The following is an 8,921-nucleotide window of genomic DNA, read 5'->3' as shown; positions in this document are numbered from 1 at the left end:
GCACGTATACATGACTATTTCCTTAGAATACATTCTTAGAACTACAATTGCTGAGTGAAAAAGTATGTAAAATAGTAAGGGATTTAACTTGTTACCAAATTGTCTAGCTGCTGTCCTGCAGTGTTTGTATATATTTCACTGAAATTAACCTCATTCCCTGAACTTCATATTTGGTAGGTGGAAAAGTTTATCTCAGAGTTGGTATTACTAATGAAATTGAACAGTTTTTCATGTGCTTCTTGACTGATGGTATTTATTTTTTTTGTAAATTGTCCATTCATGTCAATTTGCTCAATTTTCTATTGGGGTGTTTCTCTTTTCGTTATTATTAAATATAATTTATATATTAAGCATACAAGCATTCTCTCTTACATATTGCAAAATATTTTTCTCTAGGTTGTTATTTACTGCTCATTGCATTTTTAGTTATTTTTAATTTTTGGGAGGGGGATACACTAAAGTATTTTTTTTCTATGTAGTCAAGTCTCTCCATCTTTTTTTAGTGGTTTCTGCTTTTGGTGATGCTTAGAGAGACCTCCTCCATCCCAAGATGATGTAAGTAATCAACTGCGTTTTCTTCTTATGCTGGTATATCTTCCTTCCTTTTTTATATTCCCATTTCTTTTTCTTTGGTGTTTCTTTCTTTCTTTCTTTCTTTCTTTTTTTGAGACAGAATCTCACTCTGTTGCACTGATAGAGTGCTACTATGACATATCAGCCTAGCTCACAGCAACCTCACACCCCTGGGCTCAAGCGATCCTCCTGCCTCAGCCTCCTGAGTAGCTGGGACTACAGGTGTGTGCCATGATGCCCGGCTGATTTTTCTATTTTTAGTAGAGACAGGGTCTCACTCTTGCTCAGGCTGGTCTAAAACTCTGGACCTCAAGCGAACCTCCCGCCTCGGCCTCCCAGAGTGCCAAGATTACAGGCCTGAGCCACCGCCTCTAGCCTAAAATTTCCATTTCTAACCCACCTGAATTCATTTTGTTCTTTGTTCTTTTTTTTTTTTTTTTTTTTTTTGAGACAGAGTCTCACTTTGTTGCCCAGGATAGAGTGAGTGCCGTGGCGTCTGCCTAGCTCACAGCAACCTCAAACTCCTGAGCTCAAGGGATCCTCCTGTCTCAGCCTCCCGAGTAGCTGGGACTACAGGCATGCACCACCATGCCCGGCTAATTTTTTCTATATATATATTTTTAGCTGTCCATATAATTTCTTTCTATTTTTAGTAGAGATGGGGTCTCGCTCTTGCTCAGGCTGGTCTCGAACTCCTGAGCTCAAACGATCCGCCCACCTCGGCCTCCCAGAGTGCTAGGATTACAGGCGTGAGCCACCGCGCCCGGCCTTTGAATTCATTTTGGAGTATGACATGATGCAGGGATATACTTTGGCTTTTTTTCCAAAAGATTGGTCAGTCGATCCAACACATTTTTTCTTCATTCAATATAAGCTGATTAAGTACTTTTTATGTGAAAGCACCAGTTAAAGGTGATGACAAATGTAAGGATGAATCCAACAGGACCCATCTCTGGCTGAATAACTTTGAGATTCATGGATTTAATTTTACCCAAATAACTGTTTATGTGTCACATTTTTCAAAAGAACTGGTGCTGCAATTCATGATGCTGACAAAAGAAATACTGGAGTTAACATATTTAGGAGTGCATTTGCCTACACAGAACCATATTCATTCATTCAATCAATATTTATTGAATGTCTAATATGTGTAAGCAGCAATGATGATGATCAGTGCTTTGAACAAAAATACACAAAATAAGGTAAAGTTTCCCTAATGAGCTGGCTTTTGGGCAGAGACCTCAAGGGTGTAGGGATCAGGGATGGTGACCATCGGGGAAGAATGTGCTAGACAGAGACAGGAAGGGCAAAGCCCTAAGTCAGGAACATTTTCCAGGAAAAGCAAGGAGGTCAAGTAGTTGGAATGGGCTAAAGGATGGGAAATGGGCTGGACTCAGAGACTGTGGAAGGTCCATGTCTTGTAGGACTTGGGTTTTGTGGTTTCTTTTTTTTTTTTTTTTGGAGACAGGGTCTTTCTTGCTGTGTCACCAGGCTGGAGTGCTACTGGCATGATCATAGCTCACTGCAGCCTCAAACTGCTGGGCTCAAGGGATCCTTCACCTTAGCCTCCTGAGTAGCTGGGACTACAGGTGTGTGCCACCATGTCTGCCTAATAAGGGTCTTGTAGGTCTTGTGGGCTGCGACAGCGTCTCTAAATTTTTCTATAATGGGAATAAAAAGTTCAAAGCTGATTAAGACATGCCTGTGTACTGACTGAGATCATAGGCCACGTCAAAAACCGTAATAGGTATGAAAAAAACTCTACAGGTCTGGAGAAAATGGAACAAATAAATCTACTGGCAGAAATCAGAGAAGTTTAAACTGGGTCATTAAGAATGAATTGATAGAAGGGGATTTCTTTTTGAGGTGATGAAAGTGTTCTAAAATTGACTGTGGTGATATTTGCATAATTCTGTGACTATACTAAAAATCATAGAATTGTACACTTTGAACCAGTAAATTGTATAGTTTATGAAATATATGTCAATAAAGATGTTAGAATAAAAAAAAGAAAAACAAAATAAAAAAGATTAAAAAAAATAAGTTGGAGGCCAGGCGTGGTCTGTAATCCCAGCACTTTGGGAGGCTGAGGGGAGAGGATTACTTGAACCCAGGAGTTTGAGAGCAGCCTGGGCTATATTGCAAGACCCCAGCTTTACAAAAATAAAAAATTAGTTGGACATGATGGTGCACCTGGAGTCCCAGCTACTTTAGAGGCTGAGGCAGGAGGATCCCTTGAGCCCAGGAATTCCAGGCTACAGTGAACTAAGATTGTGCCACTGCACTCCAGCCTAGGTGACAGAGCAAGATCTCATTTCAAAAAATATTTATATACCTATATCTAAATATTTATATACACTTAAGTCTGTTTCTGGACTTGATTGATATCTATGATTATTCCAGTATCAATTCTACATTTTTTTTTTATTTTTTATTTTTGAGAAAGAGTCTCCCTCTGTTGCCCTGGATAGAATGCAGGTACAGTAGAGTCATCATAGCTCACTGCAACCTCAAAGGCCTGGGCTCAAGCGATCTTCCTGCCTCAGCCTCCCAAGCTCCCAAGTACCTGGGACTATAGGCACACATCGCCACGACGCCTGGCTAATTTTTCTATTTTTATTAGAGACAAGGTCTTGCTCTTGCTCAGGCTGGTCTCGGACTCCTGAGCTCCAGCAATCCTCCTGCCTCAGCCCGCTGGAGTGCTAGGATTACAGGTGTGAGCTACCACGCCCAGCCCACTAATCTGCTTTATGTCTCTATAAACTTGTCTTTTCTTGATATTTCATATAAATGGACTTATACTACATAGGGCCTTTTATGTCTGATTTTGTCCAATTCTTATTTTGTTTTGTTTTGTTTTTTTCGGCCCTGCAGGGAAGAATTGTCTAATTCTTAATATGTGATGGGACCTGTCTTCTTTCATTATTCTTCGGTTTAAGAAATTTTTTGGGTATTCTTATGGGTTTATTCTTCCAAATGAATTAGAAAAAAACTCATGTTCATAACCCATTTTCTAAATCAAAAGATATCACCCAGCTAGGTCCCAACTTATTTATTTTGTCTCTGAATAAATTTTGACTCTAAAATCAAATCCATCAAGGGACAGAGAATATTTTTATTTTTAAAGGCTATCAGGCTAAAAACATAGTTCTTGAACGAGTTGTTATTAGATTCGATTTTACTGTCACCCCAGGATAAATACGTCATGGCCTTAACAAGGTAACTGATTTGTTTTTTGTTTTGTTTTGTTTTTTTTGAGATAGAGTCTCACTCGGTTGCCCTGAGTGATATGGCGTCAGCCTAGCTCATAGCAACCTCCAACTCCTGGGCTCAAGCGATTCTTCTGCCTCGGCCTCTTGAGTAGCGGGGCCTACAGGTGCATGCCATGCTGCCAGGCTAATTTTTCTGTTTTTAGTAGAGAGGGGGTCTTGCTCTTGCTCGGGCTAGTCTTGAACTCCTGAGCTCAGGTGATCCTCTCGCCTGTGGCCTCCCAGAGTGCTAGGATTACAGGCGTGAGCCACCGTGCCCAGCTGAGGTAACTGATTTAAAGGGCACTCTGTATCTAAATTTTAGTTCCCTTCCTAAAAACAAATCTATATGCTCAGCTTCATGGCAAATCATTCCTTGTTTCTGAACCTCAGTTGGTTGTTTAATCTGTACAACGGGAACTGTAACCCCTGTATCTTGGAATCATGAACATCCTGTTGCTTCACCTCCACTATCCACCTGTAGGGTCACACCAGCCCCCAAACACAAAGAGCATGCGCAGAACAGGCACTTTAATTATGGCTGCTAGTTAATGTACTCATTCAGGTGCCAGAGTTGTTTAATCTTCACAATGACCAGGTGCGGTAAGTATTGTTATCCTCCCACTTTATGTGCATTTGTTCAATCGGGCACACGCTTATTGAGGACGTATACTGGGTGGGCACTGGCCGGGCCCTGGTGAACTTAGGCACAGGACACAATGGTCTTAGAGCATGGGGTCTGGGAAGACACAGACCATAGAGCCTGAGACAAACGTGAATGCATAAGACCAAGTCGAGAGCATCTAAGAAGGAACCAACCAGGGTGCAAAGGCAGGTACCGAGGAAGGCCTCTCTCAGTCAAGATTTCAGTCGGGGCCGGGCGCGGTGGCTCACGCCTGTAATCCTAGCACTCTGGGAGGCCGAGGCGGGTGGATCGCGCAAGGTCAGGAGTTCGAGACCAGCCTGAGCAAGAGCGAGACCCCGTCTCTACTAAAAATAGAAAGACATTATATGGACAACTAAAAATATATGTAGAAAAATTAGCCGGGCATAGTGGCGCATGCCTGTAGTCCCAGCTACTCGGGAGGCTGAGGCAGGAGGATCGCTTAAGCCAAGGAGTCTGAGGTTGCTGTGAGCTAAGCTGACGCCACGGCACTCACTTTAGCCTGGGCAACAAAGTGAGACTCTGTCTCAAAAAAAAAAAAAAAAGATTTCAGTCGGTCTAAGAAGATAATCTTCCATTTCAAACTCAAAAAATAAAAAGAGTCAGACACGGTGGCACCTGTAGTCCCAGCTACTCCGGAGACTGAGGCAGGAGCATGCCTGGAACCCAGGAGTTCAAGGCTGCAGTGAGCTTTGATGATGCCATTGTACTCCAGCCTGGGCCACAGAGTGAGTCTCTGAAAAAAAAAAAAAAAAAAATTAAAATAAATTAAAAAGATAAAAAAAAAAAAAATGGAGCCAATGCCTCACAGAACTGGAAGGCAAGCATTCCAGATTCCAGGCAGAGGGAACCGTGGCACAGAGAGGGATAGGAAGGGCATGAGGTCACACAGCACAAAAGAGCCAAGATTTGAAACCCTCATGCCAGACCCCTGACTCCCATCAGTGACTTCATGAACAGGTCTATCCTGGGGGGTCGCACGCAGGATGGTCCTAATAAAAATCCTGTTTGCTCCTGAGTGGATGGATGTCTGCTCAGTGCTGGGGCTCATTCTGCAGCTGTGCTTGTGAGTTCGGGAGGATTTATCATTCAGGTCCCAGCTTGGAAAGGGACAGGAGATAATGGAGTTTCACCTGGTTGTCCTTCCCTTCCTTCCCCAATTCCAGCTCTGAGAGAGCTGTTTAATGAGTTTATTAAGGCCCCTTTGCCTTCAGTCCACCTGAGAGCTGGGGCCTTTCCAGGTGGGGGTGGGCTGAGGGGAGGACTAGGAGGAGGCGGAGGCAGGGCTTTGGGTGGAGAGAGGGTGGGGACTGGGAGGGAATCTTGGGCTCTGAAGGGATTGAATTGTTTTCTCAAATGTCACCTCCTCTAAGAGGCCTTCCTAGTCTGCCCTGAATAAAATGGTTGTTCCCAGAGGCACCTCTTTCCTTCTCGGGTACCCTTCCCGTTTTAGTTTTCTTCTGGCACTTGGCTCATAGTAGGCATTTGATTAATATTTGTTGAATAAAACAGTTATTCGTGCTTTTCTCTTAAGAGACCTAGGGTTGGGCCTTTTATCATCTCTGCCTTCCCACCCCTTTCTCCAACTCCTCAGTGGTGAACACGACCTGGCAATAATGACCCTATAATTCTTGCAAACACTTTTCATGCTGCAATTATTTTATTTGTACAATGTCAACTCTAAGGTGGTAAATTTCAAGAAAGCTGGGCTGCTGGGTGGTGTAGCGGCTCCCAAGCACAGTGCCTGCCACCTAGGTGCTGAGTGAATGAGTAAATGAATGATTCAATGAATGAATAGATGCATAGCTGGTAAAGGCATCCCAGAGCTAAGCTGGGAAGCCTGCCTGGGTGACTTTGAGGTAATGCCCAGAACTCCATGGTACTTTTCAAAGCAGCTCTTACTTTACTAATACTGCTTTTACTTTAAATAGTCCTGAAATTCCTCTTAAGTAGGTCTTAAACTTCCTAGCACAAAAGAATCACCAGGGAAATCCCAGAGCCCACCTTAGAGGTAATGAATTAGTGAGCATTTCTGGGCTAAGGGATTCTACATTGCTCACAATTCCTTCTTCACTATGGAGCCAGGCATCTTTTAAAAATACATACACTGCGGAGGCAGGAGGACTGCTTGAACCCAGGAGTCTGAGGTTGCAATGAGCTATGATGATGCTGATGTACTGTAGCCCTGGAAACAGAGCAAGACCCTATCTCAAAAACTAAACAAAACAAAGCAGAAAAATTGGATTAAGTCACTTCTTGAAAACCCATCATTGGTTCTCTAGGGCACAGGTCCAAACTCATTGTCCTGTATGATCTTGCCTCCCTCTACCTGCCAAAGGCACCAGCTTCGCTGTCGCCTTGGATGTTGCAATGCTGTTCCTTCTCTCTAGAAGCTTCTGCCTCTCTTCCCACTCCTGTCTGTGCCTGGAGGTCTCTTTCTTCAGACCTCAGCCTAGAAGCCCTCTCCTCCCAGAGGCCCTTGCTGATCCCCCAACTGCATGAGAGGCCCTGCAGGCTCCATGCCCCTGTCCGTAAGCTCCCGAGGGCAGATGCCATCACAGTCCCTGTACATAATTGGTGGGAACTTAGGGGAAAACAGCACTTATTTGGATAGTCAATCGTGTATATGTATGTGTGTGCATGTATCTGTGTGCACCTTACTGTGTGTATATGTGAATGCATTGAGAACCTACCCTGTGCCTGGTGTTACCCAGAACTAATCCAGCCCATTTTTGTTTTTTGTTTTTTTTTTGAGACAGAGTCTCACTCTGTTGCTCGGGCCAAAGTGCTGTGGCATCAGCCTAGCTCACAGCAACCTCAAACTCCTGGGCTCAAGCAATCCTTCTGCCTCAGCCTCCTAAGTGGCTGGGACTACAGGCATGCACAACCTTGCCCGGCTAATTTTTTCTATATATATTTTTAGTTGTCCAGATAATTTCTTTCTATTTTTAGTAGAGACGGGGTCTTGCTCTTGCTCAGGCTGGTCTCGAACTCCTGACCTTGAGCAATCCTCCTGCCTCAGCCTTCCAGAGTCCTAGGATTATAGGTGTGAGCCAGTGCTCCCATCCTGGCCCATTTTTTTTTTTAAGGTCCAGCCTCCCTTTGTGTGGTCTCTCTGATCCCCCAATGGTGTTGGTGGTAATACTTATGTCAATAATTAACAAGTAATATGTACTAATAACATTCTAGGCCATGCTTTGTGTGTGCTCCAAGTGTTAATTTATTCAGTCCTATTTCAGCCTGATGAGATAGGCCCTAGTATCCCACTTTTACAAACAAGAAAATTGAGGCACAGAGTGATTTAAGAGAGGAGTGTTGACTTTTTTTTTTTTTTTTGAGACAAGGTCTTGCTCTGTCACCCAGGGTAGAGTGCAGTAGTGCATTCATAGCTCATTGTAATCTTGAATTTTTGTGCTCAACCAATCCTCCCATCTTATCCTCCTAAAGTGCTGGGCCTGATCCACTGTGCGCAGTCCAAGCATTGGCTTTTTAAATCAGGGAGTCCTGGATTTTAATCCAGTCTACACCACTCACCAGCTCTGCACAACCTTGGGCAAGTCATTAAAGTCCTCTGGGCCTTCATTCCTTCCCACATTTGTGAAACATGGGTGGCAATAACACCTGACCTATCAGGACGTCGTGAGGATTTATGCCAAGTGCTTAACACAGTGCGAACTCCATATACTAGGAGGTGTTATTATAATTCTTTCATGCTTGAAACATGGTATAGGATGTTCAAAAGTTGACTTGTTTACTAAGTAGCACTGCATGCACCTAAAATAATTGCTACCAGGGTTTTAAAATGGGAATACCTTCTTCTTTGACTTTTTCCAAGAGTCACCATGAAGGCATCTGAACATTCTCTGACTGCATATTGACTGAACTTTTCGTACAAAAATGCGTAGAGGTAGAAATGTTCCAGGAAATGGCCTGTTAGGCAGGGTAAGACCAAGTGGAAATTTAAAAGAGGCTCTAACCTGCCTGTCCTGCCAGAAACTGTCCTACTGAGAGTTAGATGTTCATTCAGTTATTCTTTATTGATTGCCTGGCACAGTGCTGGGCTCCGGAGACAGCTGTGGGCCCCGTGTTGGTGGAGCTGACCTATGGAGGCAAAGACTTGCATTAATACCTTGTTGCTTAATTACAGTCATGAGGAGCACTCTGGAGGAGAGGAACTCAGTCCCTTGAGAACAAATGACATGACAGGGGTCAGGATCTGGTCCCCTAAAGAAGTAACACTTAGAGGAGGCCTAAAGATCATGAGGGCAGGGAGAAAATTCCCAGATGAAAGAAGGTGCATGAGGCTGGGCAGGAGGAGTTTGAACCTCTGTCAGAACAATCAATCAGAATGGGTGAGAATGAGGGCTGCGGAAACACCACAGGGCCGCTTGCTCTTGCTGTTCAGCCCCTCCTGTTTCTGGCATTCAAGCCTGCTC

This window comes from Eulemur rufifrons, chromosome 7, assembly GCF_041146395.1.
Source record: "Eulemur rufifrons isolate Redbay chromosome 7, OSU_ERuf_1, whole genome shotgun sequence".
Classification (NCBI taxonomy): Eukaryota; Metazoa; Chordata; class Mammalia; order Primates; family Lemuridae; genus Eulemur; species Eulemur rufifrons.
The sequence above is the reverse complement of the archived record's forward strand: the minus strand, read 5'-3'. Positions refer to the sequence as shown.